The sequence below is a fragment of the Pygoscelis adeliae genome, unplaced genomic scaffold (assembly GCF_000699105.1).
Source record: "Pygoscelis adeliae isolate BGI_AS28 unplaced genomic scaffold, ASM69910v1 Scaffold38, whole genome shotgun sequence".
Taxonomy (NCBI): Eukaryota; Metazoa; Chordata; class Aves; order Sphenisciformes; family Spheniscidae; genus Pygoscelis; species Pygoscelis adeliae.
The window spans coordinates 1,284,918-1,297,172 of record NW_008825614.1 but is presented as its reverse complement, the minus strand read 5'-3'; positions in this window follow the sequence as shown (position 1 = coordinate 1,297,172).

The window sequence follows — 12,255 nt, the reverse complement described above, 5'->3', positions numbered from 1 at the left end:
AGCCCCGCTGCCCGCGAGACAGCCGCGGCTCTGCAGGTGACCCGTGCAGCCCCGGCCCGGCCCGGGTCAGGCGCTCTCCCCAAAATCATCAGGGAAGCTGTAACCGCCCCTGCCGCAGATGTGTTTACGAGTGCCATTGTCACCACCACCCTGAAGGAGAAAATCCTTCCGTTTTAAACCCAAACATGAGAAATTTGCCCCCTCAGAGGCAAGTTTCATGACCCTGAAGTCTTCCAGACGGATTGTTTTTAAAGGACCGAAATAGCTTGCAGACATCCCTCGTTAGGACTTTGCACCCCTATTTGCTTTACACCTTGTTTCTTTCATAGATCCCCCCCCCTACTGAAATGCTTTGCTACTTTAGGTTCCCAGTCCTCCTAATTCCCCAGCGAGGCTGTCCCTTGTGTGCAACATCTACTTGTCATCCAGAAAATAAATACGCGCAGCCGTAGCCTTAGATGCCTCTTTTTGTCAAGTTCCTCCCAAATGTATGCATGTTTCAGTACAATACGCTTACCCAGAGAGTAGCACTATTAAATGTCTTTAAGCCTGAAGAGGCGGGAAGGAAACGTAAGAAAAGTTGCTCAGCCCAGCTGCTTGGTTAGTAAAAGCACACGCCACTATCTTTTTCCTTCATAAAACTAACTAACTAGCGCACGGTGCAAAAGCTGTTTGCTTTCTGAATGTTTACACCTCTGCTTTGGGCATTCCCGTCCTTAATCCTTTAGGGGTGGGGCAGGGGTATTATTAATTCCAGTCCCTTATTTTTGTGTGAACACGCGGAGGTGCAGTTGTGAATTCCATGCTCGAGTCTTCCCATGGATACACCGAGCGTTTCCTCCATGTAGGTCCCCAGAGGGATTACCTGGTACCTTAGAGCTCCACCTAGTGAGTTTTATGCCGTGCCGTAGCGCAGCGACGATCATCTCAATAATTGTATCTGCTGGTAGCGTGATCTTTACCTTGTTAACACCACACGTCGATCTTTCTGGAAAGGCTCTTATTTTCAAAGACTTTGTAAGCATGAGTTTTGTCCTAGGTGGAAAATAAGGCTAAGCCTTCTTACTAATTTTTTAAAAAATACTTCATAATTGGCCTTGACATTCCATTTCATGAAAGCATGCTACAATTTATCATGGGATAAATTGTCCAAAAAGTTTATTTTCCATGAAGGAATTCACTAGAAATCCCTAAAAATGACCCACCTCAACTTTTTAAAAGTCACAGTGTAATAAAAAGGTTTGCTAAAGCAACAAAATACTCCAACTGCCTTGGTGATTTGCTCTCTAGCAAGTATTGTGTCACGTTAACTGCATCTGTTAAGTTACTCTTACAGAACTCACCACACTTGTGCCTTTTATCTTTACCAATTCTATGCATTTATAATCTGTACAGTACTAACACTACCTGTATGGCACTCGGGAAAGGGAGTCACCTTGATCCAAATACCACACTATCTATATATGTCTCTGTATACTCCAAGGGTGGCATGCAATGGAAAGCTTAAGATCCTTCCTAACAGGTGTCCATCTTCTAGCAAGCTTGCTTCCCCCCCCCCCCCCCCCCCCCCCTCCTGACTGACTGAAAATATGAGGAAATACAATGGTACAGTGTTTACCAAAAGAGGGCCTGAACCTTAAGTCAGGATCATCCCATACAATAAGGAACATGATCTACAGTGCCAGGCTGAGTATTTCCAGAAGGGTCTTTTCAGCAGTTTTCTTTGCTAAGGGCAACATCTTAGAAAAGGGATCCTTGTGGACTTTCACCTTTTCCACTTGAATTATGCTTCTGTGCTTGTTTATCATCATCTAACATCATCCCTATGTCAATTGCACAGATGCTTCCATGAAAAATTTAATATTAGAAGTAATGACCAAGGAGCTTCTTCCACATGGAAACTAAGAGCCAGACTCATGACCATCAATCTGCTCCATATAACCGGGGTAAGCAAGAGCTACCTGAATTGAAGGTGGAGGGGGCCTAGCCTGGGAACCACCACTGCTGTTTAAGCTCTCTACCAATGTACTTGAGCTCTGTCTGAAAACCTTTGGGCATCCTGCAGCAACAGCTTGCATGTTAATGGATTGCAGGGGCTTCTAATGTTCTTCCATACTTACATCTTTAACACTTTTGGGGAATATTCCAATAAAATAATAATGAGAGATATGTTTTATTAGGACCCATCTCCTTACAGAGTAGAAGGTCCGTGAGCACCTGTATATCGGGAAGGCCAAGGGCATAAATAGAAACATGACTGCAGAACAGTAACCTCACCTTCAGAACATCTTCTCCCACAGACACACACCATTCCAAAAATACGTTGAGAAGACAGCACAGCATCTGCAGAATTATTTCGTTTCCCGGTTTGCTATTTATGAACACCTGTATATTGGGGCCAACGCTGCCTCAGGAGGCAACGCAGGCTACAGACAGGGCTAGGAGTCACAGCAGTCACTGGACAGGCTGTGCAAACTTGAGTAAATTGCTGTACCTCTGTGTTTCTGTTTCTTTCTTCCTTCTGCCCATCTTGCCCATTTACAGGGCAAGCCCACTGTAGCAGGGCCTGTCTACCACTGTATTAATACAGCACCTTACAAAATAACATACTAAACTTATTTTGTCTGTCTCCCCGCTGAGGGTTTTCATGAGGCCAGTGAGACATATAAACCCTGATAGGAGAATCCTTTTATTTAAGTTATTCATTTTCCCTGAAGTGTAGTTTGAAGGACCGAGTGAAACCTGGCTCCCTCGGATACAGGACAAAGAGGCCATGTGCCAGAATTTGTGTAGGGAGCATATATACTTTGAACCCTGGACCATGTTATCTCAAAACTTTATTTAAATCTTTTCTGTTAGGAAGAAAGGAACAATGTAAAACCAGCTCTTCAAAGCAGTATAGACTGTTTTGCATTTCTACACATACTCAGGGGAAGCTTTTGAAACTAAAGGCAATGGACATGCACAGCACCACATGCTCAATGCTATGTTACTTCTTTCCAGGAAAATACAGCATCTAAGTTTCCCAGAAGTTCTGTAACAGCATGCAGATGAAGTATTTCAATGATTTGTCCTTGTACTTGGGAGAAAAGAAAAAAAAAAAGTCCACCACAATCTATAATGAAAGTTTTGTGCAAGAAAATTTGGTGTGTGAGAGTAGGAGGATATTTTTTCCTTTTTTCTTGGAGGGGATGGGGAATTACATAGCAGCTGCTGTAACAGTTAAAAGGGGATATTTATTCCATAGCTTTGGTGAGATTACAATCAATTTTATCTCACTCTCTTATCAGTGAGACAATGGTTGAAACCTTGTGGAAGTAGTGGTAAATTTGGATATTCTGGCCAAAAAAAAATGTGTAAGTCAGTGCCAAACTTTGAAGAGATACATCAATGCATGCTTGAGGACAGCTAGTCTCCTATTTCTACTGTGATGTTACCTTCGTCTAAAACATGTCACCTGCTTCATCCAACTGACCCTCCCCTTTCATTGCCAGGGTACCAAAAGAGATTAAAACTCATACAAAAACATTTCCTTAAACCTGTAACTATTGTAACAGGGTGGATCATGTTACGCCTTACTGAGCACTGCGTATCTACAAATTCATAAGCTGCTTTCCCCTTAACTGTCTTATGAACAGTTTTCCATTCAGAAAAATGCTTTAGCGGCGAGGGGGGGGGGGGGGAAGTTACTAGAAAGAGCAAGGGAGATTTTTTTTTTTCCCTTCCTGCTTGTTTGTAACCACTGAGAGGAAAAGATGATACTATTAATGAAGAGCTGGAACATACCACTATCACCACAAAGAGTAAAGCAGAGTAGATCCTCCATTACTGGTACTCACTCCATCCTGGTAAAAGGCATGTTTTGCCAAGATGAAAGTTACATCTCAAACAGGTGAATGAGGATTTGATACATAAAGAGCTGGGTAAAACTTCATGACCTGCATTATGCAGGAGACTGGTTACAGCGGTCTCCCTTAAAATGAGTAAGGGTCACCTATCAAAGCTGCAAGAGAAATTGCACAGAACAAGGTTGTATGTACTACCTGTTATGAGATTACACCACAGGAGGTGGAAGAAGAGGACAAGGACCTGTGGAAACATGCAGCTGAAAAGGATACCTTTCTTTAAGTCCTGTTTTTTAACTCTGTTGCCAAAATACTTTTACAGGTGGTGATGTGTCTTTGTGTTCACAAGGAGATGGGCAGCAGCATTCTGAAATGGTTTGGATTTAGGAAGTGATGGCATAAGGGAGCCAGAAGGGAAATATCAAGGCAAAAAAAAAAAAAAAACCAAACCAAAAAAGGAAGACTGGGGAAACAGTAGCTGAGTGTTCAGATTTCTGTGCCAGTAGATGTTATAGAAAAAGAGAACGGATGGTGAGAACACCCTCCCATTTAAACAAAAAACATACCAGCTGACGGAAGCTAAGCCACAGCGCATTTACCTGGACTTCACAGAAAGATGTAGGAGGTGCTAACATGCCAGCATCGAGTCCTATCCTGACTACAAAGGGGATGAAGTGAGCAGGACCCCATTACTCTTTGTCCATCCACTAACTTTAGACCAGAGTAGTATTGGAATTTTAACTCAGTGACTCCTCCACAGAAGCCTTCAAAACAGTGACTTTATGCTAGTACAAGTTCTGGCCCTTGATCTGGTACAGATTACTTACCATTGTATTCTTGTCATTGGCAGCTCAGTTACTCTCAAAATGAATTTCACTGATTATTGTGATTGCAAAGAAATGTGTTGTATTGCTGCTGTTTTAACATGCTATCCTCTTGAACACCCGGGTTTGCACAGTCTAAAAAGGTCAAGCAACTCACAGGAAAGTACTGTCTTGGGTATTTCAAGCCTATGCCAGTCATTTTGAATCTTAAATCCTGCATAGTCGTTAACTGCTCTGACTGCACAGGACAGCAACAAGAATTCTAGTAACCCAACAGATGAGAAAGCTTCTGGGTTGTTTTAGGAGATATTTTATGATCAGTCTTTTTACAGTGAATTTGTCCTTCAAAAATGGCTACAGCTGGCTCTGATTTCTTCTTCAAAGCCCTGATTAGGGCACTCAAGCAGAGGTACTTTCCGTTGTTCCCTTTCTTACTGTCATCCAAGGTCTGCAGTCAGTTATCTGTGTGCTTTCCCAGCCCAATCAAGGCCCTGAACGTGTAAGTAACACTGAAGCATGTACATATTCATCAGCAGGACTACTCTTGCATATAGACTTCTGCAAAGACTGTCTCAGCAGGCTCAGAATAGTATATTGCAAGATAAAGAGAAGGGGCCATGGCCTCTACTCACAGTCCCTTTATCCTTCAGCTTAGCTCAAAACCAGATGTGGGGAGTAACATGGCTCTAATCCACACAGGCAGTCCTCTCTGCTCTGTAGAACATACCACAACAGCAGTTCAGAGGAAAAAGCTGATTCCACTTCACAGAGGACTTAACATTGTGAAATTTTATTTTGTTCCAATTCGGAGCCTTGCCTACCCCCAAAAAATAACAGTCCCAGAAGCCCCAAGACTTCCAGAGGCAGCAAATTTCAACTGCAGCCTGACAGAGCAGCTGCAGAGGTGGGTGAATTGGCAGGACATCTTGCCAAGTCATGGTAGGATCCTGTAAGACCCCTGCATCAGTTCTTTTGGACCTTTCCGGAACCAAAAATGTTTCAGTTTAAACATTAACAGCAGCAACAAGACTCTAGGAAAATTCCAACAGAAGTTATTTAATCAAAATTCTTCCTGACTCCATGATTCCACAAACAATTTAAAGTTGTTTCTCAGGACACCTTCACAGGAAAGAAAAATACCTGTAATGTAGCCTGCTCCTGCAGTTTTCCTTCTTCCCCTCCCAGCCATCCTGCCACTGCGGGCTAGAGTGAGATTTGTGTACCGATTCAAAATTCTGCATTCTTCAGGGAGTCCCACAGTACCAAAGCTACTCTCAAGACTTTCCCTTTAATTTGCCATAATGTGAAAAGGGTCTAATGCTGTTGAAAAATCAGATAATTTTGTATACCAGCATCTATTCAATTTACTGCAGGGAGAAAAACTCTTCCATCAAAAACATCTGGAGGACTAAGAACCAGGTCAGAGCATCAATCCCTTTACCAATGCAAGTCCTAGCTAGCTATGTAGTGGGGAGCTATGTAGTGGTGGAGATATGCATACAGATCTCCTAAAACCAATATGCTTATTTTAGTGCAAGTGTATATATGTACTTAGTCCTCTGTTTAGCTGCAATCTTTACTACACATGATCTACAGTGTAAGAGCCCACTGCCATATGAACTTAAACTTAAGCAAGAAGTACATTGCTGAAGAGGTGCTTTAGATCAAGCCCTGACTTTATCCAGTAAGTCTCATCTATTCCAAATAATAACTTTTATCCTAGAGAAAACCCGTGTTGACCAAGTGGAGTTTTATTCCAATGTAGGTGCCTATACTGAAATATAAACACATGTACTTCTTTGTACTGTAATGAAATAAATTTTAATTCAGTTACTCTGTTCATCCAACACAGCTGAACTGAGATTGGCTTTGATCAGGGAGCCTGCATCTCCCCTGCTTTGACTGTAGCCTAGGCCTCTTCAGCTGTGACAGATGACTATAAAATACTCCAGCTGTCACCTGGAAAGACAGGTGATTATCAGGTAGATGGCAGCAGAAAGTTAGGCCTATAGTCTCGTAGCATGAGGACTGTGGTGTTCACCTGATGAGAAATGACTAGCAGAGCAGCACCACAAGACAAAGGTTCAAAACGAGTACAAGCAAGGTCCTGTCTCCTATAGTCCTGTAGTAAGCAACTCTGTTGCCATCTCTAGCTGTGCTCAGATTAGCTAAGGATTGTGACAGAGAAGAAGTTTCAACCACTTCCCAGTAAACAGAATAGCGCTTCTGAACAGAGAAGTGTTCAAAGCAGGGAGAAGATGATTTTCCTCAGTGTCTTTTAAGCAAGAAGGAAAAAGGAGGCTGTCTTATCTCACAATAGGATCTTTAAAATACTTGGATGAAGCTTCTTTCTCTAACTACCAGAACACTGTTTAACTTTTAAGACGACTGAGCAGATTCTTTTATGGAAGGATAAGCTGTGTTCCTCACATTTTTAGATATTCAAACACTTAAAATGCTGATGCTGAGCACTATTGTGAGCATTACCCAGGGAAGATGAGCATGTTTTAGTCCAAAAGACTAGCCAAAGTAAATGAAAAATAAAAGTTAGACCTAAGAATGCAATTGTGTGCTTAGGGTTTTAATGGGCACAGTACGAGTAAAATTCAGTTCCCATAGAACTATGCAGCAACAGGCAAAGAGCATGTTTTGAGTAGAATCATGCTGCACTTCTCAACACAGCAGACAAATCTGATGGAATGAAACTAGCATGATCATTGCGGTTTAAGAGAAACTTCCAACTGAGAAGACATGGCAGAAAATACCCTAGCTCAAATTTTTGCCTCAGACTTTTCTACAACATCAACCACTGCCTCCCCCTTCTTAAAAAATAAGTCTATACACCCATGGGTGTTGGTATTTGCAGTTCTTCTAACCTGAGTTTGCAGAGAGTTTATCAAAACAAAAGGTCAGCAAATCTTTATTCCTTCTACCACATTTTCCCCAAGTCCCAGGATTATATTTCAGAGTCCTATTCTGACTGCAGGTGGAATTCCAGTTGCTGTCAGGGAGCCCACGGCTCATGGGCCATGCTCATACAGACGCCAGCCCCTTTTCCCAATACTGCTGTGAAGGACTCAGCAGTGATCCCTCTCCAGCATAGAAAGTAAACATCCCTCCCCATACTGAAAGCTTGCTGCTTCTCTATGGTAGAATGCTTATCTCACACTCACATGTTTTCCCAGTAATCACCTTTAAAGGAACCAGGAATCAGGATAGCCTACTTCACCCTCAAAAGCACAGCCTGCTCGGTTACACACTTGCAGAGGCTTTTAAATACATCACCCTATCAAAATATACAGCAACAACTCCAGAACCATTTGGAAAACCCAATTATCATTTTCTGCTAAATGAGTTCTTCTCCCTAAGGGCTCTCTGGAGGAGCCAATGCTTTAGTGTGCTAAGCTACCTACGAGATAGCTGAAACTCAGACTAACTCAATTCCTGACAGGCAGCTGCAGTTTCAGGTGGTGCGAAATGGAAAATAAAAGAAGATTATCAAATAGAATTAAATGCAGCATCCTCAGGAGGCCTCGATATAGAAAGGGTAAAATTCCACTCACCTTAATCCTGCATATTATCCTGTTTAACTGAATGGACATAGCTGCATGACTAAACATAGCAGGATTTGGTCTCATGTGCTTACTGCTTCTCTTTTCAAATTATATGAAATGCACAGTGTACACCTATTAATAATGTTGCAGTTTGTTAGTGTTATTATGTCATTAGAGATGGATTGGATTAACACAGGTACTCAATTACAATGAAAGTAGCTTACAGAAGAGAACAAGATGGTAAGACTAGTTCACAAAGGTGCTCAGAAAGCTCATGAAATCAGGAAAAATGCTTACTATCACTAAGTGAAAATACAGGAAGCAGAAGCTACTGACTGCTCGAGAGCTCCCAGATAAATTCTCATCGTACTTCAACTGATCATGCTTTAGTTACACATCTAAAATAGTTTTGAATTAATTTCAATCAAATACCTACAGTGGAATTATAGAAAAACAAAATCAACACTTGTCCCACCAACTTCCAAGTGAATGTAAAGAATCCTTGGACATCAAAAAGGCCAAATTAGGTGTACATAGATATCCACATGGGTGAAGACCAAGACTGCAAATAGCACATGTAAGATCTTCGTGTTCAGAACCTGCTTCAAACACAGCATCTCAGGTTTCTCTCTTTATACCTAGAAATAGACAACTTAATCTACATGTAAACATTTATTGAACTGATACTGAACATGGTGATATCTACCTTCTACAGCTTTCCCTGCAGGTTTTGTCTTCAGCTAGCACATGATTAAACGTTCAAACAGGGTCTCAATTCTCATCTAGTTTCTACCTCTGCACGTCCAACCTAACAACTCAGAATAATGCAAAGTTTTCTACTGGCTTTATTCAGCCTTCAGTTATGCATTCAAGTTTGCACCAAGGGTGTGCAAACCCTGCCAGTTCTAAACAGCAAGACGAACAACTCTGCAGAGTGCAAACCAGCAGTGTCAGCCCTGTGGGAAACCTGCACTGCATGTCCTAGTTCAAACTGAACACAAGGGAAGTGTAGGAGAGCCCACCACTGCATCTGTAGTGGAAGGATACCACGAGTGGCTGGGCAACAACTGCAAGTGCTGCCAGCTGTGCCAGCCAGAGTCATCTCTCCATTTTGCTTGCTCCCATTGCTTGCCAGCCACGGCTTGTCAGCCTGGGACTGCATACACTATTTTGGGAAGAAAGCACAACAGGAACTTTCTAGGTACCAAAGTTAATAAACATCACTCCACACAAGGAACTGACAGGATACAGCTCAAGAATGATTCCTATACCAAGCTATAGAAACTCCAGCAGGTTTCCAATTTGCAATTTCAAAAATTATTTATGAGGCCAGTATTGTACAACTCTCTTCTGCACAAAGACATTGATAAATATTCATGAATTAGGTCTCGTAACATAGAAAAGGGGAGTAGTATTCTCCCCTAGTAAAGATAAGGGAAAGAACATACAGAGAGGTTAAATGACTTTCTCAGGTTCACGTGGGAAGTTTGGAAACCCAGAAATAGTCAGAGTTGAGACTTCCGAAGGGATTTCAGGTGTCTCCATTATACAACTCTGAGTGGCTTAACGCAGTGGCTGCGAGCTCCCTGCATGTTTGAAATCAGGCCACTCGAGAGCATCCACAATTAGGCGACCATTGCTTCTAACGACCTTGGCAAAACTTAGTCCATGTTCTTGACTCCTGCTCCACAGTTTTTGGTACTGCAAAGCACAGTGTGCTGTCCTACCAAGATACAGTGGGAGCTAATTAAAGACTGTAACTTATTCTTAGCCACACAAATACTAAAGCTCAATGTTCATTAAGCACTGTTTTGTTTTCTAATCTGTTCAACGGAGCTTAAATATGTTATTTTTAGACTAGAAATTTGGGATAAGTCCTGGGTTTTGTAGAACAGTTATGCTCCAAGAAATCCTTTCACTCAAAAATAGATGATTACAACAGTTTCTATAAATATAAATTGTTTTACAAAGACAGACATTACAGTTTGTTCTAGTTTTCACTGAAATTAAGCCAGCAAATCTCTCATGCCAGTACTATAACAATAATGATGCTGATAGTGTTATTTCAGTTTACCAAAGCCAAAATCCAATATGCTACAAATTAGATCAAGCACCAAATAAAATTAAGCAAAAGATAAGCAATGCTAAAGGAAATTAATACTAATAAAAAATGAAATGTTTACAGTTCTTTCCTGGGTTGAGATACAAGCTCAACATATACAAGCAATCTTATGTTGAATTATAGCTTTATTTCCCCCTGTTGTCTGCCCCCCCTCCCTTTTTTTTTTTTTTAATTTAAAAGCTGATTTTGCAGACAAAGATATTATGAGAGAGCACATTTCGGTTGTAAAGATGCTGGTTTTAGGACAGGGGAAGGAAAACAGGGCTCAGACCAATTAAAAGCTTTAAAGAAGAAAGGCAAATCAATTAAAAATGCCAGAGGGCAGACATTGCTTAGAAAGAGAAGAGACTTTGACAAATTTGAAATAGCTGCGTTCTGCAAGGTCCATAATGGCAAACGAAAATAAGTTGCATTCATACGCGCAAATATTCATGGGAGAATAAGGCATCTGATACTTCATGGATAATATAGATCTATGCTTTCGCAGGCTGAATAAACAAGCCACATGACTGAGTTAGGGTTTGCTGAGTACTTTGAAGATGAAAAGCAACGTATAAAATGTGAGGTGTTATTCTTAAGACACCCAAGGCAGCCAGCCTTCAAACTCAGCTGCTGAATTATTAGTCTTATTGATCTGGCATTGCATTATTTTTTACACCACAAAACCCAGTAGTTACTCAATAGAACACAGGCACTGAAAAGACAATGGTCATAAAAAGATTTGTAATTTGGGACTTCAAAAAAATTATATTCCAATTTTGGCAGCTTACTAGGAATAAGAACCAAAACTGCCATTGCTGAATGTATCCTTTGACTGTAACTATAATTCAAAAGCATTGTCCGATGTAATTTCTTCTTTTTTTCACACAGTGATTCCAGGCCAATTATTTATCCCCCCTCCCTCCCCCCCATAAGAATAGTGTTTTGAAGTCAGCCAATGAAACATGTTTTATTTAAGGACTATATTCCTAGAGCAATGGATTCTTTGGAGACCTAAAGGTTGCAGAGCACTTCATTAGTTCCACATAATGAAAGAATGGTGCAATTGAAGGAGGTCTCTAAGGGAGAATGGTGTGAAAATTAGAGACTCGTCTGCTCACTTGCAAAAAAAAAAAAAAGGGAAAAAAGAAAAAAAGGAAAGAAAAAAATTGAGAAGAGGAAAAAAGGAAAAAGGGGGGGGGAAGGAAAAAAGGAGAAAAATAAGAAAAGGAAAAAAAATTGTGGATTTTCTAAATAAAGCACACCGTCTCCATTCAGCCCACGGAGAAAGGGTGCCTACTCAATCCTCTTACCGTTGACAATATAATAAAACCAGAGGAACTTTTTTGAAGTAGATCTGCACATTCCACATTTGGATTGAGGGGCAATGGACTGTTTAAATTGCTATTTACATTTCCAGCTGTTTTACCAGTGATTTGCCCAACTTAATAGCTCTTTAAGCTTTTAAACAAGAAAATAGCTATTCTCACGATTCAAAGAAGAAACCATGGTTATTTCAGACTGCCTCTATTGTAAAAGGCTTAGACCCCTCTGTCTTTATAGATGCCCTTCCCTTTATAGTACTTCCCTTTTCCATCTCCTCCTACTTTCTAAATCTTCTTCCATTTTTTAGTTCACTTTATACATTATATACTTTTAGCAACATACTGCATCTTTGCTGATACTGCTGATTCAAGGAAAATGTTTGCAGGCAGACACCAAGGTTCCCAAGAGAGACTTAAGTTAGCAAGAAAATTAGATTTGCATGTATAATCTGCTAGTTATTGGGGAGTTAGCCAATGTTAAACAAATGCTGTGCAACTATTGAAAAATGTATATTTATTTATCCACTTTCCTCTGGGGATGTAGTAAAAAAAAAATAGAAGTGTGTACAGGCATAATGTAAACTGTATTTTCTGCTTATTTTTCAG